The sequence below is a fragment of the Lithobates pipiens genome, unplaced genomic scaffold (genome assembly GCF_037356315.1).
Source record: "Lithobates pipiens isolate NorthernLeopardFrog02 unplaced genomic scaffold, aLitPip1_a1.2 Scaffold_16, whole genome shotgun sequence".
NCBI lineage: Eukaryota > Metazoa > Chordata > Amphibia > Anura > Ranidae > Lithobates > Lithobates pipiens.
The window spans coordinates 62,183,109-62,202,197 of NW_027507748.1; the positions used below are offsets into that span (position 1 = coordinate 62,183,109).

The 19,089-nt window shown below is 43.1% G+C and overlaps 1 protein-coding gene across 7 annotated transcripts in view; it reads left to right on the top strand.

Moving 5' to 3' along the window:
• The first annotated feature begins 887 nt into the window (after nucleotides 1-887).
• SYNJ1 (synaptojanin 1) overlaps nucleotides 888-19,089 on the top strand; it is a 173,870-nt gene continuing 155,668 nt past the window's right edge. For all 7 annotated transcript variants that reach the window (XM_077479975.1, XM_077479978.1, XM_077479979.1 and 4 more), the window contains exon 1: nucleotides 888-1,006. The gene's annotated coding sequence lies outside the window, so the exon portion shown is untranslated. The remainder of the gene's footprint in view (nucleotides 1,007-19,089) is intronic.

Consider the following 19,089-nt stretch of genomic DNA (forward strand, 5'->3'; position numbering starts at 1 on the left):
AGGGGGACATGCAAGGAAAATAAAAAACAGCATTTTAGCTCGCACATGATTGGATGATAAATTCAGCAGAGCTTCCCCTCATTTCAGATCTACCCCTTAGATTTAGAGCGACTGCACTTCCAAGTGCACTTGCAGTGCAAAGTGGATTTACCTTTCGTAAATAACCCCTAATGTGTCAATGTCCCCCCATAGTGCTTTGTGAATCCTTTGTCATGAATTAAAGTGACCCTGTCAGCCCGGGAACCCTTCTATCAAAAATCATAGCAGCTAAAAGAAGAGGGAATATACATAATTTTACAATGGCCTGTGTCTTAAAAATTCTGCTTCTGTCTGCCTTTGCAAGGAAGGTTCGCATACATGCTCCCCCCAGTGCATCACAAAGTGGTTCCTCCTGTGTGTTTTCACCTATGGGTCAGTGGAAGAAAACATAAAATGGGGGGGGGGGGGCATGTATTATACCTGGAAATCTTGTGTACATATGTGTGTGTGTTTGTGTATATATATATATATAAAAAAAATATATGAAGCCTCAAATTGAAAGGGAAAAACAATGACTCATCCATTACAGAATCTCTTCCTTCACACACCTATCCTGAGGTCTTCCTCTATTCATCCTCTTCTCTCCTCTTTCCTGATACAATATTAGTTGCTAGGCTGCCTCCTGCTATCGTACAAAGCAGTGTAGATAAAAGCTGAGCACACTCAAGCATCCAGCATTATCAGGAAGCAGAGGTCAGCTTTGGCGTTCTCCATATTTCTCATATGACAGGTCTCCCAGCACTCCTGGCAGCCAGCACCAAAAATGGCCGCCCTGCCCTCATTATCACCAAGAGGCCTGTGATTGGAGGAAACGGGGAAGAGGGTAGGGGGCGTGGCAGGCCGCTGTGTGGGCGGTGTCTGCTCGGGAGCTTGCCTCTGATAGCTTGTGAGCGCGCTCCCGGGGACAGGAGGATTCAGTGATCGCCGGGGATCGGCTAGGAGCAGCTGTGGTCACCTCTGAGCACCGGTATGTACCTGATCCCCGCCCCCCACCGACTGTCACCCCGCACCGTGCACATCACCGCTTCTCAGCCCTTCCCTACCGGTGTCACTGCACTGCCGGAGATAGGCGGGGGCATCAGCAGGCCCTTCACCTTCCTCCTCTGCACCCATACAGCTCTACACAGGGCTGGGCTCCTTCTCATAACACCGGGCTGGAGGGAGGAGGAGGAGGAGGACATGTGTGACCCCCTGCCAGGATCAGCACCTATCAGGTCATGGCCTGTCATCACCAACATGTCTGTCATCTCATCCCACATCTATAATAATCATATCATATCATATCATATCATAGGTGTCATCTCATCCCAGACATGTAATAATCTAATATATGTGATCTGATCCCAGATAGATCATCATTATCACCATATATGTTATCAGAGCCTGGCTATATAATAATAATATCCTTTACCCGATCAGATGGAAAATACTACTAATGCTCATATATGATAAGATCCCAGACATAAAATTCATATAATATATGTGATCAGATCCGAGGTATATAATAGTAATAATAATAATTATCTGTGATCAGAGCCTGGCTAAGTAATGTGTAGGATGGACTTGTTTGTCTTTTTAACCTCACCTACTATATAACTATGTATGTGATCAGAGATAGAGATATATATATATATATATATATATATATATATATATATATATATATATATATATATATATATATATATATATATTCAATAATAATAACCATAATTAAGTGATCAGTTCCCAGAAATATTATTTCTGAGTCTGGCTAAATAATCATCATCATAGTGATCATGATCAAAGCCTGGCTATAATATATATATAATAGTAAAAATTAATAATATATTCGTTTAGAGCCTAGTTACATGATATATTTTATATATATATATATATATATATATATATATATAAATATCACATATGTGAACAGAGACCAGACATGTAGTAGTAGTAGTAGTAATAATAATATGTGATCAGTGTCTGGCATAATAATAATATGTCATCAGATTCAAGATCTATAATGCTAAGTAGAATTTTTTTATATATATATATATATATATATATATATATATATATATATATATATATATATATATATATATATATATATTAGGGCTGCAACTAACGATTATTTTCATAATCGATTAGTTGGACGATTATTGTTTCGATTAATCGGTTAATAACTTAAAAAAAAAAAACGTTGGTCAAATTTACTTTCATTTTCAACCACAGTGACGGGAAAATTTGGAAATAATAGAAAACTTCTTGGTCAAAGGAATTTTAAGACAGAGTATGTGGTTTTCGTTCAGAAATTACATTCATTTTAAAAACAGAATGTTAAAAACAAGTGAAAATTTTCAAACAAAATTCTTTCATTCAGTGAATGTACAAAGATTTTTCGTCTGAATATTCTCATCTGAAAATTGATCTGTGTGGCCAACATAAGGCTCGGTACACACCTATACAGTTTGCTTTTGATCTGTTTCTGCAGTGCTTTTTGCTATAAGTTTTGATTTTACTGCAATTTGCATTTTTTCATTTTTTTTGGGCAGATTAAAAAACACAAATTGCTGCAAAAACGCATTACATGCTTTTCTGCAGCTTCTCCATTGAAGAATATTGAACCAATAAAGCACCATTTTGCGTTAAAAGTCCCTGACCCTTTCAGATGTGAACGTGTCCCATAGGAAACCATGTAAATGAACTATAGTGCATTTCTGCAAAAAGCCCCAATAAACACATAGATGTGAACCAGGTCTAAGCCCCCGTACACACGGTCGGAGAATCTGTCGGAATGTGTCCTATCGGACTGTGTCGTCGGATAATCCGACTGTGTGTGGTATGCATCGGATTGATTCCGTCGGACCCAATTTTCCAACATGTTGGAAATATTTCCCGACCAACTGGGCCGGTCGGACCTAATCCGATCATGTGTAGAGAATTTTGATCGGACCAAGTGCCACGCATGCTCAGATCAAATTCCTACATCAAAGCTATTGGCTACTAACCTGAATGTAGTCCCATCGTAACGAAATTACGTCATCATGTTCTGAATGATCGGATTTTTCGCCAACTTTGTCCGACCGTGTGTATGCAACAGTTTCGGACAAGATCCGACGGGCAAAATCCGACGGATTTGGTTGTGGAAATCTCCGACCGTGTGTACAGGGGCTAAGACGTTTAGTAACATAATGGGGTTAAAATAAAACTAAAATAAGCCCTTTATAGTAGAAAAAAGCAGATAATCACTACTGTAAGCGGTTCATTTTTTTTTACTGTAGAACAGTGAGTAATATTTACAGTAGCAATTATTTGCTCTTTTTGTACTATATATATATATATATATATATATATATATATATATATATATATATATATATATATAGTGTGTGTATGTATGTATTATTTACAAATAATAATATATGTGATCAGATCTATGCTAATGATTTAATATGTGATCAGATAATATAATTATTGCCAGAGGTGGTTTTGGCCAGCTCAGTAGATTGCTTTAAGAAAGGTCTGGATGTTTTCCTAAATATACACAGTATAACGGGGTACTGATGTTTATAGGTAAAGTTGATCCGGGGAAAATCCGATTGCCTCTCAGGGGGATCAGGAAGGAATTTTTTCCTCTGCTTTAGCAAATTGGATCATGCTCTGCTGGGGTTTTTTTTTGCCTTCCTCTGGATCAACTGTGGGTATAGAATTGGGTATATTGGATTGTATGATATTTTTCAGTTTATTTATTTTTATGGTTTAACTGGATAGACTTGTGTCTTTTTTTTTTTTTCAACCCGACTAACTATGAAACTATAATATTCGTACACAGTAAGTGATCATAATATATGTGATCAGAGCTCAGATACATGATAATACCAGGAGTTCTACAGATAACGCCTGGTATGACGAAACTCTGGGGACTTGATACTTGTAGAAGAACTTGTGTTTTGGCGTTTGAATTTCTTCTTTGAAGAGCGGAAGGATTTGTTTTGGGTCACTTTGTTTTATTCATCTAATGTTTTTTACTTTGTAACTGTGCTGTTGTGTTTAATCTCTCTCTTTATAATGGAGTGAGGTGAGTGTTGCAATGTCTTGTAAGTTTGATATTATGTTTGTACACATTATGGTAGTCATGCTATGAAGAGATATATGGGTGCGCTATTTATGGTACTAGTGCTGTATTTAGGGTGCATTTTTCTCAAAAATTGGTTATATAGCAATGTTCTAAACACATGTATAAATTATTATATAGTTTTGGCTCTGACATGCATGCATGCATACATACATACATATTGTATATAATGATCATATGTGACCAGAGCTGGCGATTTATATATTAACCATATATGTGACCAGAGCCCAGCTATATAATAATCACAACATCTTAAAAGCATAGCCCACTTTAAAAAAAAATGATGTGCCCATGCTACTAAAAAAAAAAAAAATAAATAAAAAAAAAGTGCATGTTTGCATTCAAGCCTGCAGAGCAGTGCAGCGTTGATCAGTGCATTGTGGGTGCAGTGGATAGGGTCCAGTATTGCTTACCCCAACCCCAGGCCTCTATAGAGGTATGGACCTATCAGTATGGGGCTGGAGGAAGTAAACAATGGATTACATGTGTGGAGATGTCACTGTGTTTTGTGTGATCTGTGAGTTCCTCTGTCAGGGTCACGGATGAGACTTGTAGTCTTTCCATTTACAGATCTTTTCCACCCTGCCATGTTCCTTTTAAAAAATAAAAAATAAATAAAAAAATAACCCCAAAAAAAAACAGGACGTTGCACAGAGAAACACTTTAGTAATAAGGGGGTTGGCGAAAGCAACCACGTATCATGTTACACCCTAAATATGGATGTAACGTGAAATGTTTCTAAAAGTTGAATGTATAATGATCACATCTGTATCTGTTTTTAGATACGTCCTTATCATGGCTTAACCTACTTCTAACATGGGCATGGTGATCTGTCAGTATAATGTGATGTGTGTTATGTGCACATCTATGTATCTTTTATGTATTCTTTCCCGGGCATGTCATTGTTTACGTGTCCGTGTATCACTTCCTATATTGTCTGTGTGTATATCCATGTATCAGTATTTATATATTGTAATCTTTATTAACATGTCCATGTATCAGGAGTCCTAGATGGTAATTTTGATGCTGATTTGCTAAAGCGGGAGAGTGCAAAATCAGGTGCAGCTGTAGAAACTAATCAGCTTCCTGAACCAAACTGAAGTTAGAAGCTGATTGGCTACCGTGCACATCAGCACCACATTGTGCATTCTCCAGTTTTAGTAAATCAACTTCACTGTATCCAATATTAGCATGTCTGTGCGTCAGTAGTCCTAGATAGTAATTGTGTATTCTTTAATAACATGTTGATGTATCAGTATTCTTCTATTGTCGTGTATAGCATAAGTTTCCAGCAATACGTTTTTATATTTGTGTGTGTGTGTGTGATTGAAACATCTATGTAGCAGTCTTCATATATCCCTCTCCTGACATGTCTACATCCTTTTAAACCCAAAACTACAATTAAAGCTGCTGATATTTTTTTTATTTTTTTTCCCCCTACATCTGTAAGGGGGAAAAGGCATAATGAGCTAGTATGCACCACATACTAGCTCATTATGAAATACTTACCTTAGAGCGAGGCGCCGGTATCTCGCCCGATCCACGCCGAGGGAGCCGACATTTTCCCTTGGCGTGTCTTCCGGTATCGTCCAGGTTTAGGAGATATTCCTTTACCTACAGGTAAGCCTTATTATAGGCTTACTGTAGGTAAAAGCTAGAAAAAATGTACTATGCTACAGCTTTAACTTGTCATTCCTTAGGCCCCTTTCACACGGGGCGGATCAGTAATGATCCGCCCCGTGATGATCCGCTCGCTCAGCGGGGATCGCTCCGTTGTCCCCGCTGAGCCGGCTGCGGACAGGGCGGTCTCCGCACACTGTGCGGGGACCGCCCTGTCAGCTCTCCGCTCTCCTCTATGGGGATCGGACGAGCACGGACCGTGTGTCCGTGTTCATCCGATCCGCTCTGCAGACGGACAGAAAAATAGGATTTTCCTCCGTCTGCAGAATCGGACATTTGCGGAGGCGGACAATAGCGGGTGTCTGCGGATGCTCATCCGCAGACACCCGCTATCCCATAGGGATGAATGGATGTCCGTATTTCATCCGCAAACGGATGGATGAAATACGGACATATCATCCGCATGTGTGAAAGGGGCCTTAGATGTGGTGGCTGCATTTGCTTTCTTTTTTAGGCCCTTTCCCCTCTGTTTTTCACCTGGGGATCTGGCCAGTAAAACCATGTTGAACTTGTCAGAAATGCATAGCGGTCATGTGCTCTCTGCCTCTGTTATACCAGAAAGCCTATTGACCCCCTCCCTGTTCTTATTTTGGACTACAAGTCTATTAATGCCTATGGTGTGGATAAGAAGACAGTGGGAGTGGTTGAGTAGTTTAGGAAAAGACAGCTGGGCAGGGCTGACACCTCTCAATCAACAAGAATGCTGTGTTGTCAGCCCACAATAGGAAGTTTGGAGCTGAGCGTATTTCTGGCAGATCAACAGGTATATTTCTGTCCTTGCAAGGGGTAAAACAGGGGTGCATGTGCAGAAATATAGTGCATGTGTATTTTTAAAGAATAAGTCCACCTTTATGGGAAAGAATAATAAGTGCGCGTATTTTTGCAGGAAAAAAAATATGCATTTATTATTTTTTCCTGCCGGAGCCTGCAGAGCATTGCACCCATGATCAGGGGTTCAATGTCAGGCTCCTGCAGATAAGCCCTACAGCTTTCAGCCTGTATCTTCTTCCTTTTTTTTTTTTTTTTTTTTTTTTTTTTTTTTTTTTTTTTGTATGGGTTGTCAGTTTGAAAGCTGCAGAGCTTGTGAATGAACTACAAAGGCACTCATCAGTGCTGCGGTGGAAGACTGGACCTGTAGTTCTCTTGTTCAGATTCCTGTGAATGAATGATGCAGCTGTGTGGGCGGAGCAGGGTGGATTTGATTTAAATCGACTCCAATTTAAATCCTAGTTTTTAAAGAGCAACTGTCATCTCTGTCCCACAGCGGCTCCTCCTCTGACCCGCTGTTGACTCACCGACAGTCCCATTTACTTTAATGGGACGGCTGGTGACGTGGCAGTGACACAACCAGGCGAGGGACGTGGCGGCAGCAGGTGACAAGCGCTGCCATGATGGATCTGAAATGACAGGTGCTCTTTAAATGTAAGGACTTATTTTTGCTGGTAGTTAGAATCTTTAATATTTGCAAACAAAATTAAGGTTTCCTATTTAGATTAATAAGCTGTCAGTTTAGTGAAACGGCGATATCAGAACTGATTCAATCATACAATTTGTAGTGTACTTAGATTTGCAAAACCAATAGGATAAAGGAATATTCCTGAAATTTGGTTTATCTTATGGTTACTGTGAAATTGTGTGAATGAGTTTACCAAAAATTTTAAATATTGCAGAATATATACAGCCTCGTACTACATAGCTAAGATCCATTTCATGCTGAATAAACTAAATTATTAACGTACCTGAAATAGAAAACTATCTTTAGATCTATTTTTTACTATAAAAGCATTTTATTAAAATAAATTTGATAAAAATCAGATTTAAAACAAAAAAATCATTGATTTTTATCCACCGTGTTGAAAAGTGACAGTAGTTGTCTGTCTGGAGCATTTTGCACCCTAAATATGTGTGTAACCTGCCCCAAAAGGTGAACTTGGCCTTTTAATTGAATTATTTTTCATGACATATGCTTTAATAGCCATCAAGGCTCCTTATCATGAAATCTTATGCCGCTTACACACGATCAGACTATCCGGCGGACTTAGTCTGTTGGACAAACCGCCGGAAAGTCCGCCGGACTTTCCAAACGAGTGGACCTGCCCACACACGACTGGACTTTTCCGGCGGACTAGGTCCTCCGGACTGTGGCGGGAGTCCGCCGTACTCTTGAAATGAACGGACTTGCCCACACATGGAAGAAAGTCCATTCATTTTGAACGCGGCTCCAGGTAATCGGGACTAGCAAAGGAAGTAAAGATTGACATGTCGCTGGCCCCCTCACCTGGTATGGACTTAAAGGGGGAAGCCCTATGCTGAAAAAATGGTGTGGGGGTCCCCTCAAAGTCCATATCAGACCCTTATCTGAGCACGCAGCCTGGCCGGTCAGGAAAGGGGGTGGGGACGAGCGAGCGCCCACGGGGGGGGTGCTTTGGGGAAAGGGGGGCCGCGCTGCCCACGGATTCCGATAAGCCCCTCCCGCCCACAGACCCCGACAACCAACGGCCAGGGTTGTCGGGAGGAGGCCCTTGTTCTCATCAACATAGGGACAAGGTGCTTTGGGGTGGGGGGCCACGCGGCTCCCCTTTCCCCAAAGCACCCCCCATGTTGAGGGCACGCGGCCTGGTACGTGCTCGTTCGTCCCCACCCCCTTTCCTGACCGGCCGGGCTGCGTGCTCAGATAAGAGTCTGATATGGACCGGGGTGGGGGGGGGGGGAGATCCTCGCGCCGTTTTTTTTCAGCGTAGGGCTTCCCCTTTAAGTCCATACCAGGTGATGGGGCCAGCGACATGTCAATCTTGCCGCCAGCGACATTGACTTCCTTCGCTAGTCCCAGTTACCTGGAGCCGCGTTCAAGATGAACGGACTTTCCTCCGTGTGCGGGAAAGTCCATTCATTTCAGTTTTTGAGTCAAAACTACTTTCTAAGTCCGCCGGACTTTTGGGGAAAAAAAGTCCGCCAGAGCCCACACACGGGCGGATTGTCGGCCGGATAGTTTGATCGCGTGTACGCGGCATAAGTCCATATACACTTTACTTGTATTATATAGTTGTCTAAGGACTTCTGCACATGGATGTACATTTTCTGCATTCATATCCATAGTTTACACAGATGTGAATGCAGCACTATTGTATGTTGTGGCCCCATGCATGCTGGTCTATTTGGTCCCTAGTATTCAGCTGTGTAAACCAAAACCCACATCACGTGTAGTGTGTTTGGCTGTATTTTTACACTGTATGTTCTCATTAATGTTTATATACCTACAGTGTATTGGAGCCTAATGCAGCTGCTGCTCAGGGCCGATATGTAAACAGCGTGTTATCAGCAGGAGCCGCCATTGCTGATTACACATTGTTTACATGTCGGCTCTAAATGTGTTATTCATGTGGTAGCGGCATACGTGCAGCATGACCTCTGCCTTTTAACCACTTAAAGAGGGATTCCGCCCCAAAAAAATTATTAAAAGCCAGCAGCTATAAATACTACAGCTGCTGACTTTTAATAAATGGACACTCACCTGTCCCGGGTTCCAGCGATGCCGAGGCCGATCGACCGCTCGGGCCTCGGCTGCTGCCGCCGCCATTCGAGGTGAGGGAATCGGGAAGTAAAGCGAATCGGCTTCACTTCCCGGTTCCCTACTGCGCATGCGCGAGGGGCGCCACGCAATAGGAAATCTCCGCGCTGTCACTGGGACCAGTGTGTGTCCCAGCAGACAGCGAGGCAGGGCAGGAAATGGCGTAGACTCCCACGGGAGTCTATGCCTGGAAGTGGGTGTAAATACCTGTCTTTGACAGGTATCTCCGCCCCCCTCCCCCCTGAAAGGTGTCAATTGTGACACCGGAGGGGGGGGGGAGGTTCCACTTTAGGGTGGAATCCCGCTTTAAGGACCAAGCCTCTTTCTGAGGTTTTATTGTTTACAAGTTAAAAACAACATTTTATTTTATTTTATTTTTATTTTATTTATTTTTTTGCTAACCCACATTTTTTTTGTATATTGTGAAAGATAATGTTACGCTGAGTAAATTGATACCCAACATGTCGCACTTCAAAATTGCACCCGCTCGTGGAATGGCATCAAACTTTTCCCCTAAAAATCTCCACAGGCGATGTTTAAAAATGTCTACAGGTTGCATGTTTTGAGTTACAGAGGAGGTCCAGGGCTAGAATTATTGCGCTCATTCTACCGATCGCAGCGATACCTCACATGTGGGGCTTGAACTCCGTTTTCATATGCGTTCCCTTCTGCACGCAAGCTCATCCCTTCTTTATTTTTATTTTTTTTATTTTTTCTTATTTACCGTATATACTCGAGTATAGGCCGACCCGAATATAAGCCGAGGCCCCCAATTTACCCCCAAAAAAACTGGCAAACTTATTGACTCGTGTATAAGCCGAGGGTGAGACATGCCTGTCCATCCCTGTGTGTGTGTCCGTCCATCCCTGTGTGTCCGTCCATCCCTGTGTGTCCGTCCATCCCTGTGTGTGTGTGTGTCCATCCATCCATCCATCCCTGTGTGTGTGTGTGTCCATCCATCCCTGTGTGTGTGTGTCTCCATCCATCCATCCATCCCTGTGTGTGTGTGTCTCCATCCATCCATCCATCCCTGTGTGTGTGTGTGTCTCCATCCATCCATCCATCCCTGTGTGTGTGTGTGTCTCCATCCATCCATCCATCCCTGTGTGTGTGTGTCTCCATCCATCCATCCCTGTGTGTGTGTGTCTCCATCCATCCATCCCTGTGTGTGTGTGTCTCCATCCATCCATCCCTGTGTGTGTGTGTGTGTGTGTGTGTCTCCATCCATCCATCCCTGTGTGTGTGTGTCTCCATCCATCCATCCATCCCTGTGTGTGTGTGTGTCCATGTGTGTGTGTGTGTGTCCAGCCTACCTGTGTCCCGAGCCTCCGTCCCGTGCCTTGCCTCCTTGCCTCCGTCCCGTGCCGTGCCTTGCCTCCTTGCCTCCGTCCCGTGCCTTGCCTCCGTCCCGTCCCGTGCCGTGCCTTGCCTTGCCTCCGTCCCGTGCCTTGCCAGGATCGCCGCTCTTCGTCGGCGCCTCGGCGGCCATTCTAAAATTCAAAAGCCGCGCCTCCGCCTTCGCCTGTGATAGGCGGAACACTGAATTTCCCAGCAGCCTGTGTTCCGCCTATCACGGACATCGTCTCATCCTCGTCCATAGTACGAGGATGAGACGATGTCCGTGATAGGCGGAACACAGGCTGCTGGGAAATTCAGTGTTCCGCCTATCACAGGCGAAGGCGGAGGCGCGGCGTTTGAAGGGTAGAATGTCCGCTGTCTGTCTGCTCGACACGCTGATCGGGCAGGCAGACAGCGATGACTCGAGTATAAGCCGAGGGGGGCACTTTCAGCCTCAAAAAAGAGGCTGAAAATCTCGGCTTATACTCGAGTATATACGGTACTTTACCTTTTTTATTTTTACACTGTTCTTTTAAAAAAAAAATAATAATAAATAAAATTGGGTCACTTTTATTCCTATTACATGGAATGTAAATATCCCTTGTAAAAGAAAAAAAGCATGACAGGACCTCCTTTTTAAATATGGGATTTGGGGTCAAAAAGACCCCAGATCTCACATTTACACTAAAATGCAATAAAAAAATAAAAAAAAAGTCATTTAAAAAAAAAAATACAAAAAAAAAAATTTCCTTTTTTAAGAGCTATGGGCGGAAGTGACGTTTTGACATTGCTTCCACTCTGCAATGATATGGAGACGGGTGGGGGCCATCTTCCCTTCACTTGTCTCCATGTCAGGCTAGGAGAAGGATCCAATCGCCTCCGCTGCCTTAACAACGATGAGCAAACAAGCAGGACAAAACTCTGGATAGCTGCACACTGGAAAAAGACTTGAAATCCCATCTTTAATTGAAACAATGTGGTTCACATCAAAACAAAATCAAAAAATCCACAGCAAAAGAATAACGGGGTACAGGAAAATACTGACGCGTTTCGCACCGTAATCGGTGCTTACCCATAGCTAACCATCTTTCAAGCAAATATCAAATATATAGCATAAAACCTAAAAAGAGACAAGGCATACCACATAAATGAAAGATTGAAGGCAATTACATACAGCTGAATCGCACTTGCAATTAGATCCTAGCATGTGCTGCCAAGCAGTGAAAATACTCAAGAAAACTTGAAAGAAAGCAAAAAGAAAAAATCTTTTTGACCAAAAATCTAACCAAAATGTAACTCTTGGTGAAAATAGAAATGATGTAAAAGATGAAATAAAGTGAAAAAATGGACCAATGGGCCCTAGAAAGTGAAATGAAAATATTCCACTTTATCCAAGATGAATAATGATTAAATCCCATGCAAGAAAAAAGAGCAAAAATAAAATAAAAAATTTAGAGTGGGTGGAGGATATAGACTTTAATGATAAAAAATCAAACACATATACACAGAGGGACCCGTGGAAACGTTAAATATATGTATAAATAACACAGGTGCCACTTGTATAATCAGTATATGGTGTCCTGTGAAAGCACATCCGTGAGTGTCACGTGAAAAAAAATAAATAAACGCATACGTGATGCATTTACATCAATTCAAAATAAGCATGTGTAATATATGAATAATACTGAAAATTCATAACAAATTCATAAAAAATTGATAGTCAAATATCAACTTATTGAGGAACATTAATATAGTCGCAACAAAAATTGATAAATGTTAATTATTAAATAAAATGCTGGGCAACACACGCCAAGATCTTATCATGCTGTGCCATTAACATAAATATTAACCCGCTATTGTATTCATCTTATCCTCTCCCCCTTACATTTTCATTATCCTTTCGTTAACAAATATGACATAAAAACAAATTGAATGAATTGGTCGTAGTTCCTCCTCTACATTCTGGCTTAAAAATTATTATGGACAGTAAAAAAATGGAAATTGTATTCTATAACCAGAAAATTCCACACAATGTAGACTAATGCCGCGTACACACGACCAGACTTTTCAACATCAAAAGTCCGACAGAATGATTCCGGCAGACCATTCGAACGTGTGTGGGCTGCAGCGGACTTTTGATTTGCAAAAGTCTGACAGACTTTAGAAATGGAACATGTTTCAAATTTTTCCGACAGAACTCTGCCGGACCCAGTTCCTACTGAGAAATCCGCTTGTGTGTGTGCTAGTCCGACGAACAAAAACCGTCGCTAGGGCCGCTATTGGCTACTGGCTATGAACTTCCTTATTCTAGTCCAGTCATACGTCATCACGTTCCAATCTGTCGGACTTTGGTGTGATTGTGTGTGGCTAAGTCCGTTCATTCGGAAAGTCCGTCAGAACTCTGTCAGAACTCTGTCAGAACTCTGTCAGAACTCTGTCGAAAGTCTGTCGAAAGTCTGTCAGAAGTCTGTCAGAAGTCTGTCAGAAGTCTGTCAGAAGTCTGTCAGAAGTCTGTCAGAAGTCTGTCAGAAGTCTGTCAGAAGTCTGTCAGAAGTCTGTCAGAAGTCTGTCAGAAGTCTGTCAGAAGTCTGTCAGAAGTCTGTCAGAAGTCTGTCAGAAGTCTGTCAGAAGTCTGTCAGAAGTCTGTCAGAAGTCTGTCAGAAGTCTGTCAGAAGTCTGTCAGAAGTCTGTCAGAAGTCTGTCAGAAGTCTGTCAGACTAAGGGACGGTTCACACTCGCTCCCGCAAGTCGCCCCCGCTCTGTACAATGGAACCGTTCTGAGAGGAGCGACTCGAGTCGCTCCGACTCAGAAAAAAGGTTCCTGTACTACTTCGGGGCGACTTCGGGGGCGACTTGCATTGACTTCTATACAGAAGTCCTCTGCAAGTCGCCGCTGAGCTCCCCGCAGGTCGCGGCGAGGTAAGTCGGAGACGCCTCGCCGCGCCTCGCTGTGTGAACCGGCCCTTAGTCCCTCAAAGTCTGGTCGTGTGTACGCGGCATTACACATCTGTTGTCCATTAGCCACATTCCAAAGTGTCAACCAAAGATTGCATGGCAGAGGAGGATCTTAATATTAAAAGCAGAAACCCTATAATATAAATTAAAAAAAAATATATAGAAAATCCCATTACAGATGTAAATATGTGACTCTGACATTGTAGTACTCACTCTCGATAACGTGCCAAGTTTATGAGTCCATTGATAATCCAATGTAACGTATTGGTATAAAAAAAACAGATTTAATCCGTGACAAAACTAGCAAGCCTTAACAACGATATTCCTCTTCAAAGTCAGGACGTATAACGATGGTAGGCGGTCCGGAAGTGGTTTAAAGTGGTTGTAAACCCTTTTATACATCCAGTGAAGTGACTGGCCTCAGGGGATACACAGAGATGAAACCAATCCTCCTACTTAAGTTATACCTGTTTATCTACACAGCCAATGTTTGCCTACATCCATGCAAAGTGCAGAATTTACACAGGATCTCTCAGCTTTAAAAAGCAAGGTGTGGAGAGCTGAAGTTACATCAGTGAGGAGAGCTCTGAGAGCTGATTGGAGGAAAGGGACAGACCCCCTTCACATAGCACACAGGGACAGAGCTGAGGCTGTCAATCAGCTGGAGGTCCCTCCCCTGTCACCTTTTTTCTCTTGGTGTCAGGAAAACTTGTCAGAAGTGAATCATGCTGATAGCAGAGGAACGAAGCAGCATTCAGAAATGACAGTGCTCTTAATTGAGACAAGTACACACTATAGAGGGATATGCTTTTTTCATATTTCATGCCTGAGGTTTACAACCACTTTAATCGAAAGCTGGGATCATTTTGCACATGTGCCACCAACACATGTAATCAGCATTGGCGGCTCCTGCTGATATCCCGTTATTGTTTACATGTCAGCCCTAAGCAGTGGCCAGCTAGTCGGTGACACTTTGGAAATGTTTGTGGGGGGGAGGAGTACAAGCTGCCACTAAATGTTGGAACCACTTGGTGCAACGTGCAGCGACCTTTTAGGCTGGGTTCACACTTGTGCGATCCCAGACATCGCATGTGATTCACACCACATCTGTGCACATTGCATGCAATGTCTGCAGTGTGAATTCAGCCATACAGTTTGCTTGGTTGAAATTGCATCATATTCGCACCAAAATGGTGCAGGACTCAGATCACATGGGTGTTCCGATTTCACAATTCGCACTGCATTCTGCAAACCAATTTGGGGGTGCCATTAACTTTACATTAGAACAAAATATTACAGCGCACATATGCCAAAAAATGACATTTTAACTCCTCTAAGGCTATTTTAAAGTGGTTGTATACCTTTTTTTTTTTTTTTTTTTTTTTTTTTTTTTTTACCTACTGGTAAACCTGTACAGTTTAGGAGATATTCACTTTGCATGGAGCCGCTGACGTCAGTGGCTCATGTGCTGTGAAGGTCCGGCTGAAGATCTGGCAGACACTGCCGGACCTTGCCCGTAAGAAGACTCCTGCGCACATGCCCGGTAGTGATGTCATTGCAGCTCCGGCTACTCACAGCGCCGGAGCCGTGAATCCAGAAGACGCGCAGAGAGCAAAATGTCAGCTCCCTGGGCGTGGACTGTGGTTACATACCGACACCTGGCTCTAAGGTAAGTATTTCATAATGAGCTAGTATGCCTTTGCCTTACAGGTGTGTGTGTGTGTGTGTGTGTTGTGTTTTTTTTTGTTTTTTTTATGTTCGTATATAGACCCATTTTAAAACGCCTGAACATTTAAAAAAAAAAAAAAAAATGGGATTTGGAAAAAAGTGGGCTTAAACACCATATTGACATATAGTGTGACCAAATCCCCCATATTTTTTTAAATGTTCAGGTGTTTTAAATCGCTTTGCAGGAGTTGAATGCCGTGTGTGTGTGTGTGTGTGCTGTAATAATTTGTTCTGTTTTATGGCTGCACCATCTTTAATGCAACTTTTTAGGGTGTGCCCCCCAAATCTTTGTTTGTCTATTAACTTTCCGTTGACACCCATGTCAGTTTGCAGAGAGATGCGATACAGGAATTGCGGTGGTTCCCGCATCGCACCAGTGTGAACACCATTTCAAGGGCTGTGTTTGCCCGCGCCGGGATACTCGGATGTTCCACGAATCCCCATACACACATCCCAAGCATTTCAGTTAGGATGCTGTGGCTGCAAGGACCCAGCACATGGAACTTTCATTTAATAGAAAACGCCTGTTGTCATTTCCCGAGGTCGTGAGAGGCTTGTGGTGTCCTTGCAAACATACAGGTGACAGAAGACCAACAGCTCGATCTTTCACAATGAGTTTATTAATCCAGGAGTAGCACATAATATAACTCCTTACGCGTTTCAGTGTGTAGCCGAACTCATAGCCATGTAACACCTGTGCATCCCAGTGCAGGCTAACATGTCCTTGCATGGGTGTGGGCTGTAGTATGCTGGGTGAGTGAGGCCTGCAGAGCTGGACGGTGTGCCGGTGTCTTACACCTGCGCCAAAACAATGGAATCTCAGGCATCGGGGCTAAACCGCGTACAACCAGTGTATAAAACCAACAATGGCATCTTATGTCTATGGTAGGAACTGTAAAGCTGGTAAATATAATTATGGACTGCATCAGGGACATTTCTGTACATTGTTGGAGTAAGAATCTTCAATTATAGATTGCGGAGTTCCTAGATGAAGGATCTTCGATTTCCCGTGGTGTATTGTGCTTCCAGTGATCATGCACAAAGGTCACGTCTGCTCTCTGGAATAGGTCTCATTAGTGAATTCGCATTCTCTTCTTCTTTCCTGGTAATACCATTTAATGAGGGAAACGGAGGCTGGGAGTGACAGGCAGAGATGTATTGACAGCGAGCCAGTGTTAATTGTCTGGGTTGGTGTCACAGCGACAGGCGTATTGGATAATGATCCCTTATCAGATAATACATTAATTACTTTGTTCTCTGTATGAATTTTTTTCTTCTCGATCAGTAATAATGCTGGATTTGGGGTGTTGTACTCGGGTGGTGTTATCCAAAGTCTGAAATGTGTGACTGTAAACCAATAAAGACAAACAACAAATATGGGAGGTGTGTAAAAAAAAAAAAAAAAAAAAAAAAATATATATATATATATATACTAATTTTTGTCCATCTAATGTTTACACGGTCATGTCACATAGCAGAGCTTTTTCTAGCAGGGAAAGCAGACCTAATCTTTACCTGCTGCAGTTTTCCTTTCACTTACTAGTCATTCAGTCTGCTTCAGTGGCAGCTGCTCCTTTAGGGGTGCCGGGGCTCCGCCAATCCATGCCCCCGGCCCCTAATCTACATGCTGATCACAAAGATTGACTACTGCAACTCTCTCCTTAATGGCCTACCCTTAAGCAGACTATCCCCCCTTCAGTCTATTATGAATTCTGCTGCTAGACGAATACACCTCACTAGTCGGTCTGTGACTGCTGCCCCTCCCTGCCAATCCCTTCACTGGCTTCCAATACCCCACCTTGTAAAATTCAAAATGCTAACCATAACATACAAGGCCATCCACAACATCGCCCCCATTTACATCACTAACCTCATCTGCAGATATCTCCCAAATCGTCCCCTCTGCTCCTCCCAGGACCTCCTGCTCTCTACCTCCCTTGTTACCTCCTCCCATGCTCACCTTCAAGACTTCTTCAGAGCTTCTCCCATCCTCTAGAACTCTCTGCCCAGGTATGTCTGATCAGCCCCTACCCTGTCCACCTTTAGGAGATCCCTGAAAACAAATTTATTCAGGGAAGCCTGTCCCACACCCATCAAACAACTGTCTCAGAGCCACCCCCATATCAAATCATTCTCTGCAGCTATTACCTTTTGTATCACCACCCCCCCCCCCCTTTTAGAATGTAAGCTCTAAGAGCCAGGCCCTCCTGTACCCCCTTTTTTTTTATTTTTATTGTACTGTAATTGTGGTGTTCTCTCCCCCCCCCCCCCAAAACATTGTAAAGCGCTGTGTAAACTGTTGGCGCTATATAAATAGTGTATAATATAATAAAAGGATTTCAATGTGGCTGTTTTTTTAACACACAATTACAGCATGAGGCTCTAATTGGCTTAAAAAAAAAGTGGGCTCGGGGCGCAGAGCACTGTGCCCTGAGCCCACCCAGTTGTGTGACAATGGCATATAAACGCTATTGCTTTCCTGCTCCTCTGCCCTGGCCAAATTCAGATTTGGCCGAGAGTAGAAACGACTGTATTGGCTGCTAAGGAGGCGAAGGAAGGAGCCAAAGCTGCCTATGACCTGGATGATGGGGTAAGTGCGGGGCTGGTGGGCGGATGAGCGAGTAACAGGATTGGTTTTGACTGATGGACGGAGCAAATGGGGTGGTGGCTTGTTTGCGCCATCCCCCCTGCCCCACGGAAAAAAAATATGGAGCACCAGCGACCACTGCTCTGCTTTCTTCCCCTATTGGCATGCTCCTTGCACTATAGCACAGCTGAGCAGCTCCTTGTACTGCTTCAACCTCTCCCTCTCTGAGCTTTGCTGTACAGTAGACTGCAAGAGGCTGATGCCAAGTCAAATGGCAAGGAAAACTGCTGCAAATAAGCATTACTTATTTAGCAATACCGTGGAAGCACAGTGGCTAAGTGGTCAGCACATCTGCTTAGCAGCACAATGGCTCCTGTCTAAATTGGCCCTAGTATGTATGAATGGGAGTTGAGGACCTTAGATTATAAACTCATGAGGGCGGGGACTGATGTGAATGTACAATATACAGTGTATCTCATGAGTGTAAAATATATCCTTTCCAGTGACAACACTGAAAAAAATGACTTTGCTACAATGTAAAGTAGTGAGTGTACAGCTTGTATAACAGTGTAAATTTGCTTTCCCCTTTAAAATAACTCAAAATTGTAGCTCTACATAAACATGGCCAAGGCTATAAGCTGAGATGCAGCACGGTGGACAAGACCATACAACGGTCCAACAGGCCTTGCCATGGTCGACCAAAGAAGTTGAGTGCATGTGTTCAGCGTCATATCCAGAGGTTGTCTTTGGGAAATGTATGAACGCTGCCAGCATTGCTGCAGAGGTTGAAGGGGTGGGGGGTCAGCCTGTCAGTGCTCAGACCATACGCCACACACTGCATCAAATTGGTCCGCATGGCTGTCATTTGAAGACAGGGATATGGATTACTGGAACCATGTCCTGTAGTCTGATGAGATCAAGATAAACTTATTTGGTTCAGATGGTATCAAGCATGTGTGGCAGCAACCAGGGGAGGCATACAAAGGCAAGTGTGTCTTGCCTACAGTCAAGCATGGTGGTGGGAGTGTCATGGTCTGGGGCTGTATGAGTGCTGCCAGCACTGGGCAGCTACAG